This window comes from Nuphar pumila, chromosome 2 (genome assembly GCF_984573655.1).
Source record: "Nuphar pumila chromosome 2, dmNupPumi1.hap1.1, whole genome shotgun sequence".
NCBI lineage: Eukaryota > Viridiplantae > Streptophyta > Magnoliopsida > Nymphaeales > Nymphaeaceae > Nuphar > Nuphar pumila.
The window spans coordinates 87,467,557-87,485,084 of NC_143250.1; the positions used below are offsets into that span (position 1 = coordinate 87,467,557).

Here is a 17,528-nt window from a genome sequence, read left to right on the forward strand (position 1 = left end):
CAGAAATTGTATTTTGATGTTTGATTCCATTTTGCATGTTTGGAATCATACTAGACTTTTTCCTCATATTTTATTTCTTTTATTTTTTTATGCCAAATTGTACAGATCCGGATAGTTCTAGTGTCATGTAGGATCTTTTTGTGGTACTAGAAGGTGTATGGGGATTAAGGGTAGTTTTTATTTTTATTTACATTTTATTTTAATGCATTATCGTGTGAGGGTCCAGTTCACAGCATGTTTGGATCTTGCCCAAGATCCAAACCCCTATTTGACCCTAGTTGGCGCCACCGTTGCGTGGACAAGTTCAGCCTTCATTTGAAAATTCTAATTTGATTTTGAAAGTCAAATTAGTTGTTGAAGCTAAGGTAAATGCTTTCTCAAACTCAGCAATGGAGAGGCTAAGTTTGGGTGGCTGCATTGGTAAGGCCCTTCCCTTCATAATGAGACTCCTTTTTTGGAGTTTAAGAGCCCAAGGGGGGGGGGGGGGTAGGGGGGTAGAGGGACTGCTATTCAACTTTTGGGAAATATTCTGAGAAAGGATTTGGAAAAAAATCATGGATGAGTGTGACAGATTCAAGGAGGAGAACTCTAGTGCTCTTAAGGAAATGATTGTTTCAGCAATGAAGAAGCTTGTTGGTGCTGCTAGAACTTCGACTGCTTGTGGCTGCAAGAGATACACAATTTCTTTACTCTTTGAGTTTTGATTTCGACTTATGAATGCTTGCTAAACTTGTGTTGATTCCTTGTGTTTGGTTTAACTATCGATGAAACAATTGTTCTCGTTATTATTTTATTTTGAAAGTAAAGTCTTGACTTGTTTTATGATCTGGTGGAGTTTCGTTTTATTCTCATATTTAGTTTTGATTTGCATTTGTGTGTTTTCCTGTTTATCGACATTCTGGACTGTTTGACACAGTCACGGAGTTTTGATCGTATCTCCCAAGATACTTGTCTGTTTTATGCGTGCTTTGGCTTGTTGGAAAGTCAAGACACCAAAATATAACTTTGGTGTTGGACGTTTGACCAAAATTCATGCCTAAGAGTGATTAAAGTTCCTAGTAATTTTTCTTACATTGGGTCGTGACCCAAGTCCTGTTTTGATAGTGAGTTGTCTGGCAGTGTTCGGTGTTTTGTCGTGTTCTCACAAAATACTGATCAAAAAAATCCAAATATTAGCTTGTTGGAAATCTAACATCTGGATCTCAATCTTTTATGTTTATCAGTTCCTTTGAATATTTGTCTTTATTGAGTGAATCCTACTATCAATCTCTGCTTTTTGAAAGCTAGTTTGAATATGGATTGTTTGTTGTTTTCCTGACAGCATCCAGTATTTGCCTTGTAACTTGCTCATCTCAACTTTGTTTATGGATCTGTTTGATATTCTTGTTTAGTAACACCTAGATTTATATCTTTCATGTTTGGAAGAATTGTTGGTTTGATCTTCTGCTACTTCGAATAGTTGTTTGTTCATTCTGCATGCTAAAACTTCTATTTGGATTTTTGAATAGTTTAGCTCAGAAACATATCAACGTATTTGAATCATATCTTCCTAAGTATAAATTCAAAAATTACAAATATAGGCTCATTGGAAAGGCGTGTCTGTCACACATATTTCCCGTGTTTATCTTTTTTGTCAAAACAAAGTGCTCAGGCATCAAATCATAGCTTTTTTAAGTTCTATTTGGACTCACTTGTTTACTTAGCTTCTGCATGTGGAGATCTAGTTAGATCTCGGATCATGAATCAGCTTCTTCGCCAGATCCGCCTTCATTTTGGTATCAAAGCTTACATTATAGTTACACCATATTTTGGTATCAAAGCGAAGGTTGTCAGATTTGTTAATCTGACATAATTTTGTTGTTGTCTGTGGTCATTCTAATTTTTTTTCATGCATTGGTTTATCATGACACTTCAACCCACTCCCTGAGTTGTTGATGAATCACTCAAGAGAGATAGCCTTGGATTGATTGATAGACAGTCAGGTGAGCTGGATTGGACCTGGCACTTTGACCCAATCATTGAGTTGGCAGAGAAGCCTGCCCGACCTTCCATTGAGAGTCTGCCCGAACTTGAGTTAAAGCCCTTACCAGCTTCGCTTAAGTATGCCTTTTTAGGCAAGGATTAGACTCTTTCCATCATCATTTCTGCAGACCTAACTAACACTCAGAAGTGTCAGCTTCTGCAGGTCCTGCATGAGCATAAAGAGGTGATTGGTTGGTCGGTGGCTAATCTGAAGGGGATAGACCCCTCCTTTTGCATGCATTGGATTATCATGGATGAGGGTGCCAAGCCCTCAAGATAGATGCAAAGGAGGTTAAATCCCTATATGAAGGATGTGGTGAAGAAGAAGGTAGTCAAGTGGTTAGATGCAGGGATCATTTATCTCATCTCTAATAGTCAGTGGGTGAGCCCCACCGAGGTTGTCCCCAAGAAGTCTGGGCTCACCATTGCTCTAAATGAGAAGGAAGAGAGCATCCCCACGAGGACTACCACGGAATGACTAGTGTGTATCGATTATAGGAAGTTGAATAGTGCAACACAAAAGGATCACTTTTCATTGCCATTCATCGACCATATTTTTAAGAGACTCGCAGACCAACATTATTTTTGCTTCTTGGATGGTTATTCAAGATACAATTAGGTGGTTGTTCACCCCGATGACTAAGAGAAGTCGATGTTTACCTATCCATATGGCACCTTTGCATTTAAGAGAATGTTGTTTGGGCTCTGCAATGCTCCGACTATATTTCAGTAGTGCATGATGGTGATTTTCTTCCACATGGTTGATAACGTTCTTGAGATTTTCATGGATGAATTTTCGATTTATGGCTCTTTATTTGCCGATTGTCTCTAGAAGTTATCGAGAGTGCTGAAGCATTGTATGAAGACAAATCTTGTGCTCAGTTGGGAGAAAAGTCATTTTATGGTACAATAGGAGATTGTTCTTGGACATATTATGTTTGAGAAAGGGATTGAAGTCGATAAAGCCAAAGTGGAGTCGATTGCCAAATTATCTTCACCGACCTCTATGTAGCAGGTGCATTCATTCTTAGGTCATGCAGGTTTTTATAGGTGGTTCATCAAGGATTTTAGCAAGATTTCTAGACCGTTATTCAACCTGCTCTCTAAAGATCAGTCGTTTGTTTTGATGATGCATGTCTGAAGGTATTTTTGTCTCTAAAGGAAGCCCTGACCACAACTCTCATCCATCGTTCCCCCGATTGGTCAATGCCATTCGAGATCATGTGCGACACTTCTGATTATGCGGTTGGAGTCATTCTTGGCCAAAAGATTAAACAGAAGTCTCATGTCATTTATTACGCTTCGATGCTCAGATGAACTATACGACTACTGAGAAGAAACTACTAGTTATCGTATTTATCCTCAAGAAGTTTTATTCATATTTATTGGGCTCCAAGGTCATTATTTACTTAGATCATGTTGTCGTGTGGTACTTGATGAGTAAAAAGGATGTCAAGCCGTGACTCATCCGTTCGATCCTCTTGCTATAAGAATTTGATCTCAAGATTTGAGATAAGAGTGGATGTAAGAACCTTGTAACATATCATCTGTCTAGACTGACGGTAGAGATATCAACTGATTAGAGACAGATTGATAATTCATTCTCAAATGAGCAACTTCTTCATATCAAGCCTTTGCCCTAGTTTGCGGACATCATCAACTATCTGGTGATCGGTCAATTCCCTACGCATTGGGCCAAGAATGAGCGAGATCTCTTTTTAGCATAGGTGAAACATTATTTCTGAGAGGATCTAGAGTTGTTTCGATTATGTCCTGATCAAGTGATTCAGAGATGTGTCCCTATGGAGGAGTACAATTATATTCTATCTTTTTGTCATTCCCTGGCCTATAGAGGCCATTTTTTCAATCGAAAACCGCTGCGATGGTCCTCTAATCTGGATTTTAGTAGCCAACACTACATTAAGATGCTCATGATTTTTGTTGGAGATGCTTACGTTGTCAGCAGATCAGGAGCATTTTACAAGTGCGATATGATGCCCCTTCTTTCCATTCTTGTCATAGAGATTTTTGATGTCTGGGGTATCGACTTTATGGGTCTCTTTCCACCATCATTTGGTTTTGTTTACATTTTAGTAGTAGTCGATTATATGTCCAAGTGGGTCGAGGTCATGGCCATCTGGACCAATGATCATAAGGAGGTGTTTCGATTTATCAAGCACAATATCTTTAGTAGGTTTGGTGTTCCGAGAGAGATAATTAGTGATGGTGGTATGCACTTCAAGAATGTGCAGGTAGCTTCCTTACTCATGAAGTATTTTGTACACCATCAGATTGCTACACCATACCATCCACAGACGAGTGTCCAGGTCGAGGTCTCCAACAAGGAGATCAAGCGGATTCTTAAAAAGATAGTCTGGCCAGACTGAAAGAACTGGTCCCAACACCTTGAAGATGCATTATGGGTATATCGGACTACTTTCAAGACCCTAATTGGCATATCCCCCTACCGATTGGTTTTTAGAAAGCCATGTCATCTCTCTATTGAATTGGAGCATAGGGTGTATTGGACAAACAAAAAGTTTAATTTTGATATGACTCAAGCTGGTGCAAAGAGTTGATTGCAGATGAGTGAGCTCGAGGAGTTGCAAAACGATGCATATGAGAGCGCCAAAATCTATAAGGCTCGAACCAAGCATTTTCATGACAAGCACATTGTGTGAAAATGGTTCGGGCCCAAGCAGAAGGTTTGCTTTATAATTCGTGACTCCATCTCTTTTCAGGGAAGTTGAAGTCTAGATAGGATGGCTCGTTCATAGTCTAGAGAGTTTTTCTACATGGTGTTATTGAGATTTTGGACCCACGAACGGGCAGCATGTTCAAGGTCAATAGGCAATGATTGAAGCCCTATATTTCAGATGCCATAGTTAGTCAGGACATCGAGGTCATTGACCTCATTGATGAGTAAGGCAACGTGCAGTGCTTGTATGTTGTATTGTTAGGATTAAATTTGTGGTTATTTTATAGTTTTCTTAGGGTTTGTTTACTTATTTAATAAGTATGAATGTTAGATCATGGATGCATTCATTTTGGTGTATTTTTATGAGTTATAAATATTGAGACAGGTGGAATTTCTGCAGAGCCAGTACAGAGCAGCATCAGGTAAGATTTCATAGTATAGATCAGGTGACTTCTACTACTTTTCTCCTCTTTTTTCTGTTTCTCATGTGCATTCATATAGTTTCATGCAAGCATGGGGGAGTGCCACTGAGGACAGTATCATTCAAGCATGGGGAGGGTATAGTTTGCACACCCATTTTTTTTTTTGTCTTTTTACTTGCACATTAATGAAAACTCATAAGAATTAGGCTTTTAAGGAATTAGTTTGACCTTATATGAATGTCTTACATAATCTAGTATTTTTAGAGAATTTTTAAGTCCCATAAAAAAAAATTCTGACACTAATCTAGAAAAATATGGTTATTTATGTGGATTTCAAAGAAATGGTGATAGATTCATGTTAGAGTTTATTTTGAATCACAAGTATGAATATGCACAGTTTATTTTTGAAAACTAAGCAAATGAACAACATTAAAACTAAAAGCTCAAAAAGTGAAAAAAAGTATACGTTTAGTAGTGTGATGTCTTTGTATTCCCTAGTAGCTGGGTTCAAAAACAAATTAAAGTGTTTGATTCTCACGTTGAAAAGGATAACGAAGAAAGTCACTTCTTTATCTAAGTTGATATATGTAGCCTATTTTATTCGAGCAAGTAGAGCCTGAGGGGTGTTTATACCTGGTGCCCTAAAGCCATCTGGTTTGGGAGCCACCGGCCCGAAAACCCGTTATAAAGACTATATAGAGAGCCTAATAGATGTTGATATTGCATATGACAAGAAGTAAGATATACGTAAAACTATAAAAATTGAAGGTCTAGTGACTTGAGCAATTAAGTCTGAGTGATACTTTGTATCTGGTGTCCTAAGGTCATTTGGCCTGGGAGTCACTGACTCAAAGCTCGTTGCACGGGTCATGAAAACTGGAAATTTGAAATAGTGCTTACCAAAAAGAAAGAAAAAGTGTGAAAAAAATTAAAAATCTAGAAAAAGAAAAGAAATAGTATAAAAGAAAAAGTTCATTGCTTACGAATAAGTATTGAAAAAACCTGTGCAGAAAATATATAAGTGAGGAGAAATAAATAATGACATGTATATATTTAATTTTCTGAGAATAAAGCATAAATGATTGTGATATTTAGAAAAGTAAAAGAAAAGGTTTTACTCTGTGGTGATGTGTAAAAGACTAATTATGTTTTGAAAGTATAACGACATGTAATATTTGTGAAAACAAAATCCTTAGTTGCCTAATGTCTCTTGAATTGAAATCTTTATGCATACATGACAAAGATATTTATAGGTAGCATCATTGTAAACCCTCACGAGACCTTACTCATCCATTGGAGTAACCCAAGGGTTTAAAGGGCTTATTGCATCCACTAAATGCAACCATGATTTCTATGAAAGTGAGTTAGGTTTTTATTCTTTTTAGTTTGTTTTTGTTTTGTTAGGCCAGTTTGCTCGAGGACTAGCAAACGATAAGCATGGGACAATTTGATCATGCATAATTTCATACATTTTTATGCATGATCATATGCAATAAATGCTTAAAAATGCTTGTTTGTGAAGGTTTTTTATAGTTTTTCATCAAAGTGTAATTTGAGCAAATTGAGCCTCTTTGGAGTATTTTGGAAAAACTAATTAAGTTTTTAAAAAATATTTTTAGAAAGAGAAGTCTTTTGAAATATTAAAAATTTTATGAACTCTTTTTGAAAGAATTTTTAAAAACCTAATTAGAAGATTATAAATATCAGTTTTAGAGAAGAGAGGGATGCTTTTCCCTCTTGAGATTTGTGCCCCCTCTCTCTCCTCTCTACCTCTTCTTCTTCCTCTTCTCTTTTCCCGTTTCTCTTCTCAAGCTAGTATTCTTCCTTACTCTTCTTTCTTCTTCTTTCTCGTTCTTGCTTCTAAACCCCATCGTCGCCGGTTCTTCTTGCCCTTATCATCAGAGAGAGATTGGAGGTGCGTGTGATTGCAATGGAAAAGTCACTTCTTCTCAACCCGTCCATTGAAGGTAAGTTGTGTAGGTAAACCTCTTCTCCCCCTTCTCCGTAGTAGTTAAGATCATTGCATCATATTTGAGTTTTCGCATCTTCGTTGCATATAGCATAATCTAATTTTTATTTGCTTCTTTTTCGCATTTTAGAATAATTCATATGCATCATAGAAATTAGATTTGTTGTGTTTTTCTGTCTTATTAGATTTGTGATTGATCATTTTAGATAGCGTAGATTAACGATACAATTTTTCTAGCAGTAGTTAGTTCGTAGATCGTTCCTTAGTTGTTATTTAGTTATAATTTTATTGAGTTATTGTACACGTGAAACATGGTTGCAACATCACATGTCAAAGAGATTACAAGCACATATTATATATCTAAAATAATCGATACAGGAAGAATCAAAAGCCAGCAGGAATTCCATCCTTTCTTGGATCACTAACAGCAGTAAGCATTCCATAGAAGACTTCTTTAGGTAAGGGGTTATCTTTCCTATTTCTAGTCCCCTTAATTGGGGTGTGAAGGTTATGTACAACAAGCTGGCAAATGGCACCACCTGCTTGATCTTTTAGCTCATGCCCTCGTTGCTCCAGGAAAAGCTTTGTATCATCTGATAGTTCAATGTGCTTTCCATCGATCAACGTCCAGTTCTCATACAACACCGTGTTGGGTATCAACTGCAACAAAAGAAAACTATGGCTTAAAACCTCAAGACTCAAGCGATACAAGTCATACAACACAATGTTGCATGGTTTGTTTGCTAAAGATCAAACCTTTGATCCTGTTATGTAGATCTTAAAATATGACCTTTTGAGTCATGAAATTTAGTGTGTTGAGGGCTGTTGTTTTTTTAAGCCCTTAAAAAACCTGCTTACATGTCACAATCACATTATTCAAAATATATTTTCTACTAAACACATCTGGTGGATCACATCCATGTCGTGCCAACCTACAAAAAAAAAATCTAAAAAAATGAAAAGAATGTGATTTATACTCTATAGTTTGTGCCTTCAATAGCACCAAATATTAGCCATATATATATACTGTACCAGCATAACTCTATGTTGGTACACACTTGATTTAGATAGATCAAAGCTTCAAAGCAAAATCTAACCTTTGGATGGTGTTTAGCATGTCCTATTTACTATTTTCATGTGTTAAAGTTGACTCAAAGAGGAAGTTTTATATCATTTTTAAACCACCCCTATTTTCATGAATTGTGAGTCATTGTTTTTTCACCATCTCAAAAATGAATCTGATGGTGTATTAGACATGATAGAACCTTCTAACATATTAAATACACAATACTAAGCACACCTGTATGGTTAGATTTATCATTTAGTGGCTAGATCCATACAAACAAGAGTTTGTACCACCATAAGGTATCATGGATTCATGGTGCAGAACCACCATATATATATATATATATATATATATATATATATATATATATATATATATATATATAGAGAGAGAGAGAGAGAGAGAGAGAGAGAGAGAGAGAGACTTGACAGTTAGTTGCACTGAATTGGCTACCATATCCGTCCGTTCACTGGTGGAGCCATATTGGGGCTAGGGTGAGCAACTGCCCACCCTGACCCGAAAATCCCCCAGCAGGAGGTTATCGGGTAAGGGCAAGGGCGGGTAGTGCCCACCCTAACCCAAAATTCGTGCGAAGGGCCCAGGTCAGGGAGGGCACCACCCAGGCCAGACCCCCAACACAACATAAGGACGTTGTGTTGTGTCCTCCTCCCCCTGACCCCGACCTCACCTCTCTCTCTCTCCAAAACCCTTCACTTCTCTACTGCTCTGCTCCCAGCCTCTGGCCATTCAATGTGAATTTGTGCCCACCTTAGTTTAAATTCCTGTCTCCGCCCCTGGTTCTGCAAGGAACAAGCACAAATACTTAATGCTTGGTGGTTGGAGAGAGATCTACTAACCCCCTTCCACAGTGGTGAGTTAAATTACTGCACCAAAAATGCCATATAAATAGTAGGTGAGTGTTCTGGATGAGCTCCTCTCTGTTCTATATTGCATGTAGACATAACTAGACTTCTGTTCCTGATCACTACCAAAATGTCCCCATCAATAAACTAGGCAATCAAGCAGCCGACAGAAATTGAAGGCCCCAAGTCAGCTTTTCATTTCAAAGAAATGAATGTAGGGAAAGCAGAGTAGAAACCTTGTGATAGACCCTTGGGTTCTGAACAGCAGTTTCTGCATCCATGGAGAGGATGAAATGATTGATGAAGACCCGAGTAATGGCCGGGATTATGAATAATCCACCACTACCGCCTAGAACACCAGCGAGCTGATCGTCCTGCACTCCAATTTCATTTGAATTGATAAAATTTCCATTAGTTGTGTTTTAGTAGAAAGCAAGGAACACAACAGCTCTCAAAAAGTTTCAAGTTACTGAACTTCCAGAACATCATAGCTAGTGTGCCATAATAGCTTCAGAACTATAATTGGAGTCATGGAAGATAACGGTCTCTTTTTTGGTTGAATAAAATTAGTCGGAGCTGGAGGAAGGCCACCTTGGCCCATATCGACAGGTGTCGAGAAATCATCCATCTGATTGTTTAGAACAATTCCAGTAGACGGCGAAAGGACACCTGCTCCAAAAACATAATTCACAGTGGTTGTCATTGAGACTGCATTTCTGTCTGCATCTACAATGCAAAAATGGCTGGTCCCGTGGTCTTCAAGCTGACTCCATATGCAACCATAGCACAATGTCACAGAAAATGAATATAGCTGATATTGACATATAGTGAGAAGATGATGATTATCATGATGATGCAATGCTCTTACTCGGGTAGGTAATACTTAGGAGGAAATGTGGTGTTGTCTAGTATCTTTTTTTGAAGTTCTGCTGCAAATTCTGAAGAAAGCATGTCATGTTGGTATTTTGTTATATTAACAAAGTCAGGGTCACCAAGATTCATTTTGACAGAGAGCATGTGTTTCAATGCTTCAATGAAACGATGTAGACCCAATGGACCATTTGCCGCATCCCGTGCACCATAGCTTGCTAGGATGTTTAAAATCTGATTCACAACAGTACCACCAAATATCATACTTGGCTCTAAAAATCGGCAAATATGCAGAAGATTGAGTCGGTTTTGGTCCTTAACCACTGGAAACCTAAGATAAGATTTGAGGCAGAGAAAGACCAGAATTACTGACCAAAGACAAGCCCAGTGTCCCACTAGAAGGAGGAGGCATGCCCAAGATCCTGTAACCCAAAACCTCAACAACAACTGGAGGCCTAACTTCAACTTTGTAATTTTGGAGGTCTTGCATGGTTAATATTCCTCCAGCCTCTTGCACGTCCTTCACAAGACTCTCTCCTACACTCCCATTGTAAAATGCCATAGGGCCCATGATCCGAGATCGCCTTGAGACTGCGTGCAAGCTCTTGGTTGTAGCATCTTTCACCGAATCTTAGCAGTGTTCCAGTCGGCGCCAACATACGGTGCAAGCCGGGATCAGCTACTACCAGCATTTCCCATCTCTTCATGGCTGCTGCAAGGTATGGAGATACAGTGAAGCCGTCCCCAGCAAGCGTTATGGAGGGAAGGACAAGCCTCTTCCATGGAAGCCTTCCATATTTCATCCAGGCTTCATGAAGGCCAGCTAGCTCACCAGGCACACCCTTGGAGAGTGCACCAAACCACTTGGATTCTGGATGCTCATTGTACATGTCCTGTTCTTCCAAATGTAGATTTTCAGTACGCAGCATGGTGAGATTTCCACACAGAAAATTCAATTTTGTCCAAGCAGCATAGCCACCATAAATCTCATTCTTGGAAAACCTTGCAATGCTTTCTCGGACAAATCTCGGCATAAGTAAGAAGACATAAAATATTAGGCATGTGTATAAGCAAAAATAATGCATTGGGGCAATGATGTAAGTATTGTACAGTATCATGTGATACGTATCGTAACTATGAACTAACTCGATACGATGCACACTTGTACCACGATAGGAGTGTGGATGGTATTCGTATCGGTTGTATCGCATGATACAACCTTGTATCGTACTGTATTGTATGATACATGGTGTAGCGTATAATATATGTCTGTTGCACTTTAAAAGGGTCAAAATTCAACTTTTTTAATTTTGAGTTTTAAAGACTTCCTTAGGACTGATTCTCTTATTTGTGTAGAGGCCTTTAAAGGAGAACTCACATACCCATGTGTGTCGTACTGCATCGTACGATACAGAGTGTATCGTACTATACATGTTTGGCGCACTTTAAAAGGGTCAAAACTCAACTTTTTTATATTTGAGTTTTAAAGACTTCCTTAAGGCCGATTCTATCATTTGTGTAGAGGCAGATACCTTAAGAGACGTATCTGAGGACTGATTCATATATAAAATAGAGGGCTTCTGCTAAAGTAACAAATCTGTATTATTTGCTTTCCATTGAATTTTTTGTGGGGAAGATGGCATCAAATGATCCGCCATGACAATAGGACACTCAAATAGTGAGTGAAAACCGATTGAAAATCGAGTGCAACTATTGTCAGCATATTGTTTGGGTGATATCTCTTGGTTGAAGCATCATTTAATTGGGATATATCATAATGTTACCTCTGCATGTCAAGGGATTTGTCGAATGTTGTGAAATAGCAATGCCAATAATTACTCATTGGTCTGAAAGAAAAAAGACAAGAAAAAAAGATGATTGAGACAAAAATGGCGTATGCGCAGCCTTGGGAGGATGTGTATGACGAACATGATTTCCCTACTTCTGATCCTACGGCCCCTAGCATAACATAGATGATGATGATGATTGAGATTATATTTTAAAAAAACTTGGTTATTTAACACTTAAATATTATAAACTTTGTTATTTTGTTATTTTGTTTTTATTTATGTAATATGAAAGTATGAGTCTTGTGACATGTTCTTAATTACAAGATATTTAATATTTTGCATTGTTCTTGTGAGATACGCATGCAATATTATCTATATTAGTTGATGTTTGATGATGTCTTATACAACTCATAAAGACATAAATGTCTTATATGTGATTTTATGGCTATATTTTGTATAATTCATCATTGTTTTATGTGTTACGATTTTTTTAATTTTTTTTATTTTTTTATTTTTCTTGATATTTTAAATTTTTGAAAAATAATAATAAAGTACGGCTTTTTTACAATACGTTTCCAACTTTAGGCTCAACAAATATGGGTAACGATACAACCTTGTATTGGGGTAGATAACACATGACCAAGTTCATCGAAATTGATTTTTTTTTAAGGAACTTGAATATAGATATCTTTTAGCAAAAATATCATGATTCATCATGATATTCACATTGTATTGGCTACTTATCAAGAAAAAAATCCATTTTATTCTTTATATCTTTTTTTTTTGTTTTTATTCCTTTACATAATTTCCTAATTCTTTAATTGATTTTTTTGCTAGTTTTTTTTCATAAAAACAACAAAAAATTCAATGCCTCACCAGAATTTTGCTGGTTTGGCTGCCAGTATTTTGCTGATTTAAATGTTAGTGAAAATGCCATTAGGGGCCAACCTTTTGCTTCTAATTCTGAAAATGAGCCTTACATTTCTGAATTTCCTGATTTAGGTCATAGGTTCTCTAAAAACTGTCAAACAGAAACTTGAGGTTGAAGCACATCATCTACAGATTTTTCTTTTAGTTTCCCGTGAAACATTACTTTATTTACCCTCGTAGGAAAGAGAAGGGTACTACTGTCATTCAATTCATTTACCAGATATTTAACCTTGAGTTAGTGGATAACGGTGAAGATAGGCATCTATTTAGTAGTTTTCAGAAACGTGAGGCCTATATTTGGAATTAGGGGCAAAACACTGAGCTGTAAATAAAATTTTCCCTAAATTTTATTCATGTGACTTGAGGTGGGCAACGGGCCAAGCGGCCTCATGGGCCAAGCCTAGCCTGCCATGGGCAAGGTTTGGGCCAAGGTTTTAGGCCCAAGCCTGTCAGGAATCTGACTGAAACCAGGACCGTTATATAAGTGGGCAGCCGATGAGCCTGAGTTATTTTTTAGTTTTTAAAAAAATAAAAATAAAATAAAATTAACTAATGCATAGTAACTTGGTAACTAATGCTATTTACCTAATTAATTGCATTAAATTTATAAAAACTAGAAAGATAATTAGTTGGGTACATTGGAAGTTGGGAACTTGTTAATTATTACTATTTGTAAATAGATTTTGGTCAGGCCAGGCCAGACCCGACCCGCTTTACATTGGTTGTCGGGCCATGGGTTGCTCTTCAAACTCAAGCCCATTAAGAACCGGGCCATCTCTGGGCCAGGCAACACTTAAAGCCTGGCAGGCCCAACTCTAAACGGGCTCGGGCTAGCCGGTGCCCACCCCTACCTGTGACCATTACCGTGGCCCTCTTGGAGCCGTTTGATTGCACCAGATTCTCATATCCAAGGATCTAATCTGGTGGGGAGATCTAATATGGTGGGGAGCTCATGCTAGATCCTAGATTTTGTAAACGGACAATCTCAACTACTTCCAAATACACTAAGATCTGAGATCTGAGACAACCAAACTCAGGTTTCCACATTAAGGTGGGCTCCGTGAGGCAATTTTTTTCTTTGGATAATCCAAGAGAAAACTCCTCCCTGAACACTGAGGAGTGCACCCAGATTCAACCTTTCGGCAAGGAACACTACCTGTGAGTTTCAAACTTGTGACGTCCAGTAGTGGGATGTAACCCACATCCGACCCCAATACCAATTAATTGGAATTGGTACCTGAATCTGAATCGGTTTAAAACCAGATTCTGGTTTGGAATTGAGTTTTTCATTGAAACCCGACCGAATCTTATTAAAATCTGAATCCGACTAAAACCCAAACCTGATTAAGTGTAAATATCGGGTTTTAAGCTAGTTGGATCTGGATTCAGTTTTAACTTTTTCATCTAACTCTGAACCCAGGTTCGAATCCGATTAGGTTTTTCCATCAGAATCCAACGCGTTCACATCCCTGCCTCTCATCAACCTGGTGACATCCACAAGTCGCCCCTAGAGCCCTTGTGGGCAAGGTTTTCGAACTTGAGCCTTACTTGCCCAAGTCCAAAGCCGAGCCACGTTGACAATTTGGCTGAGCCGACCCAATCTCCACCCCGAAGTTTATGATTGGGCTCGATGTTGCGTCAATATGGACCCCCAGCCAGGTAACAGTGTCAATGGGTCGGGTTTGGTTTAAATCAAGGTTTAATAGGACTTACTATAAGAGAAATCATACCCGGATCCTATAAGGATTACATGAACCAGACCTAGTTGTTAAAATATATGTAATTCATATATATATATATGAAATACCCGATAGGGGTATTTTTGTCATTTCACAAGTACCTGATAGGGGTACTTGTTTTTCTTATTTTATTTTCTTCTTTATTTTTTGTAAATCATATTTTTTGTTTTTTGTTTTTTTGCTCACACAAAAGGGGCCCCACCATGTAGTCGATGGGGCCCCCAACGGTCACATTTGTAACCGTTGGGGGCTCCCAACGACTACATGGGGAGCCCCCTAGGTGGCTCTCCTTTTAAGGCCTCTTGGCCCTCCCCCTCTCCTTCTTTTGTGTATAAATAGGGATGAACCCCTCTTGTATTTCTCACTCTTGAGAGCTCTCTCTCTTTCAATAAGAAACATTTATATTTTTATGTTGTGTTGTCTCTTGTGGGTTTGGGTATTAGCCCTTGTTGTTTGTTCATTAGTGGATGTTGTAAGTGCTTAGTGCACTCTTTGCTTTTCCGCATATTTCATTACATGGTATCAGAGCCTTGTGTATGCTCTTCTTCTTAATATAGCTAGTTGTGTAGCTATATTTTTTTCTTGTTGTATCTCTCTTCTTTTTTATCCTCTTGTAAGTGATTATTATGGAAGGAGAACAAAAGATTGATCTCTCCTTCAAGCTCAATGGCTCCAACTACATGATGTGGGCCGCCGCCATGGAAAACAACCTCAAGGGGAAAAATCTTTGGGGATATGTTATGGGCACTATTCCGAAACCACAACTTCAACTAACTAAGATGGAAGGTGATCAAGAAAAAGCTCTTGAAGGAGATGCCCGCATGAAGGCCACTGAAGATCACCGATCTAAAATAGAAGATTGGGAAAGTAAGCATGTCAAGATTCTTGCTTGGTTCATGAACAATGTGGAGCTCAAGATTTGCGCCAACATTGCCAAATTTCGGATGGCAAATGAAGCATGGTTCTTCATGAAAGGTATGTTTACCCAAAAAGACCTTGCTCGTCAATTCTTTCTTCAAGAAAAAATCCAGACTATCAAGCAAGGAGAAATGAGTGTTAGGGACTACTTTAGCACTCTTGGCCCTCTATGGGATGAGCTATCTTTACTAGAACCAAAATGGGTTTCTAGTATAGATGTGGAATTAAGGAGAGAACAAATGGAAAAAGAACACTTTTTCCAATTTTTACATGGGCTTAGGCCCGAATATGAGCAAGTTAGATCCTCACTCCTACATAGATCAAAGTCTCTTCCCTTGAAAGATGCCATAGCCGAAATATGCTAAGAAGAAACCCGTCTTGGCATGATTAAAGGAGGAGATGATGTCTTGGCCGTATCAAAACCCGGCAACCATATGAAAACTTACAAACCTCCACATTTTGGAAGGCAAAATAACTATAATGGCAATTATAGAAAAGCCATTTGCCATCATTGTCAAGAACCGGGTCATATAAGACCTAATTGCCCTAAGTTGAATGAAGCACCAAAAAATAAGGTTGCTTCAGTTGAAGAAGCTACCCAAAAGAAAGAGGAAGCAATCAAAGGAAAGGACTCCTTTTCTCTTGCTCAACTATCGGAAGCACTACAAACTCTACTCAAGATTCCATCAACTTCGGGTGTCGCCGTAGCTTCCTCCTCTCCTCCAGGTATGTCGTCTTGGATCCTTGACTCTGGAGCTTCCTTTCATATGACCCCTCTTGAAAATGAGTTTTTCGATTTATGTAATAATTATAAAAACTCCTATGTTTCAACTGCCGATGGTACATCTTTACAAGTAAAAAGTTTTGGAACCTTAAACTTTTCAAAAGATTTCTTTGTGCCAAACGTAAGAGTTGTACCTCAACTTAATTTAAATCTCCTCTCTGTTGCTCAAATATGTGATCATGGATGTAAAATCTCCTTCTCAACTAAGGATTGCTCTATACAGGATCTCCGGTCCGGGAAGCTGATTGGGCAAGGCCATAGGAGGGGAGATCTCTATTACATGAGCAACTTGAAACTCCCCATGAACTCTTTTTGTAACCATGTCCAAGATAAAAATATTGATATTTGGCATCAAAGACTTGGACATCCAAGTTTCTCAAAAATGTACTCCTTTCCATTTGGAAAGAAATTTTGTAATGAGAAACATTTTGTTTGCAAGAATTGTATTTTTGGCAAAATGAAATCTACTTCTTTTCCAAACCAAACTTTTGTGTCCAAAAGACCTTTTGAGTTAGTCCATTCGGATGTTTGGGGTCCTTCTCCCGTCGTGTCTAAAGGAGGGTACTCCTATTACGTCACTTTCATCGATGACTACACTAGGTATGTATGGACCTACTTTCTCAATTTAAAATCCGAAGTCATTGATTTTTTCAAAAAAAATCATATGATAGTTAAAAATCAGTTTTCAAGTAATATCTCTACTCTTAGATCCGATTCGGGTGGAGAATATTTATCAAATGAATTTCAAAACTATTTAGAAGTAAATGGAATTTGTCATCAAAGATCGTGTCCTAGGACTCCCCAACAAAATGGCTTGGCCGAAAGAAAGCATAGACACATCATGGAAACCACTAGGACACTCCTTATTTCCAAAGAAATTCCAAAGAATTTTTGGGCCGAAGCGGCCTTAACCTCAACTTACTTAATAAATATAATGATATCTTCATCCTTACAAAATACATCTCCATACGAAAAACTATTTGAAAGAACTCCCGACTTCAATAGATTGAGAGTCTTTGGATGTAAATGTTTTGTCCTTACTCATAAATGGGACAAATTATCTCTTAAAGCTATTGAATGCGTTTTCTTGGGTTATGGAGAAAATCAAAAGGGTTTTAGATGTTTTGACTTGAAAAATAACAAACTCTATGTATCCAAAGATGTAACATTTTTGGAAAATGAAAATGGTTTTGTGAAAACTAAAGATATTGACGAAAGTGAATATTCTTTTTTATTTGATCTTCTATTTCAAGAAGATGAGACTCCTCAAGAAGAGGAAATCTCTAATGTGTCTTTGAATGACCTAGAGGAAATTCCTCTTGATAATGTTATAGATGAGAATAATAGACCAATCCAAACATATGTTAGGCGTGGTCAACAATCTCAGATGAGCGCCTTAGAAAAATACTCTCAAGGATCCAACATAGAAGAAACCTCTTTAAGGAGATCCAGTCGGA

General features: G+C 38.0%; 1 pseudogene across 1 annotated transcript; it reads right to left on the bottom strand.

Annotated features, from left to right (window-relative positions):
* Positions 1 to 9,904: 9,904 nt before the first annotated feature.
* On the bottom strand, positions 9,905 to 10,944 carry LOC149845964 (glutathione hydrolase 3 pseudogene; annotated as a pseudogene). Its single transcript, XR_016428043.1, has 2 exons — positions 10,284 to 10,944; positions 9,905 to 10,144 (listed from the first exon to the last, which is right to left on the bottom strand). The product of XR_016428043.1 is annotated as a glutathione hydrolase 3 pseudogene (transcript).
* Positions 10,945 to 17,528: the final 6,584 nt, after the last annotated feature.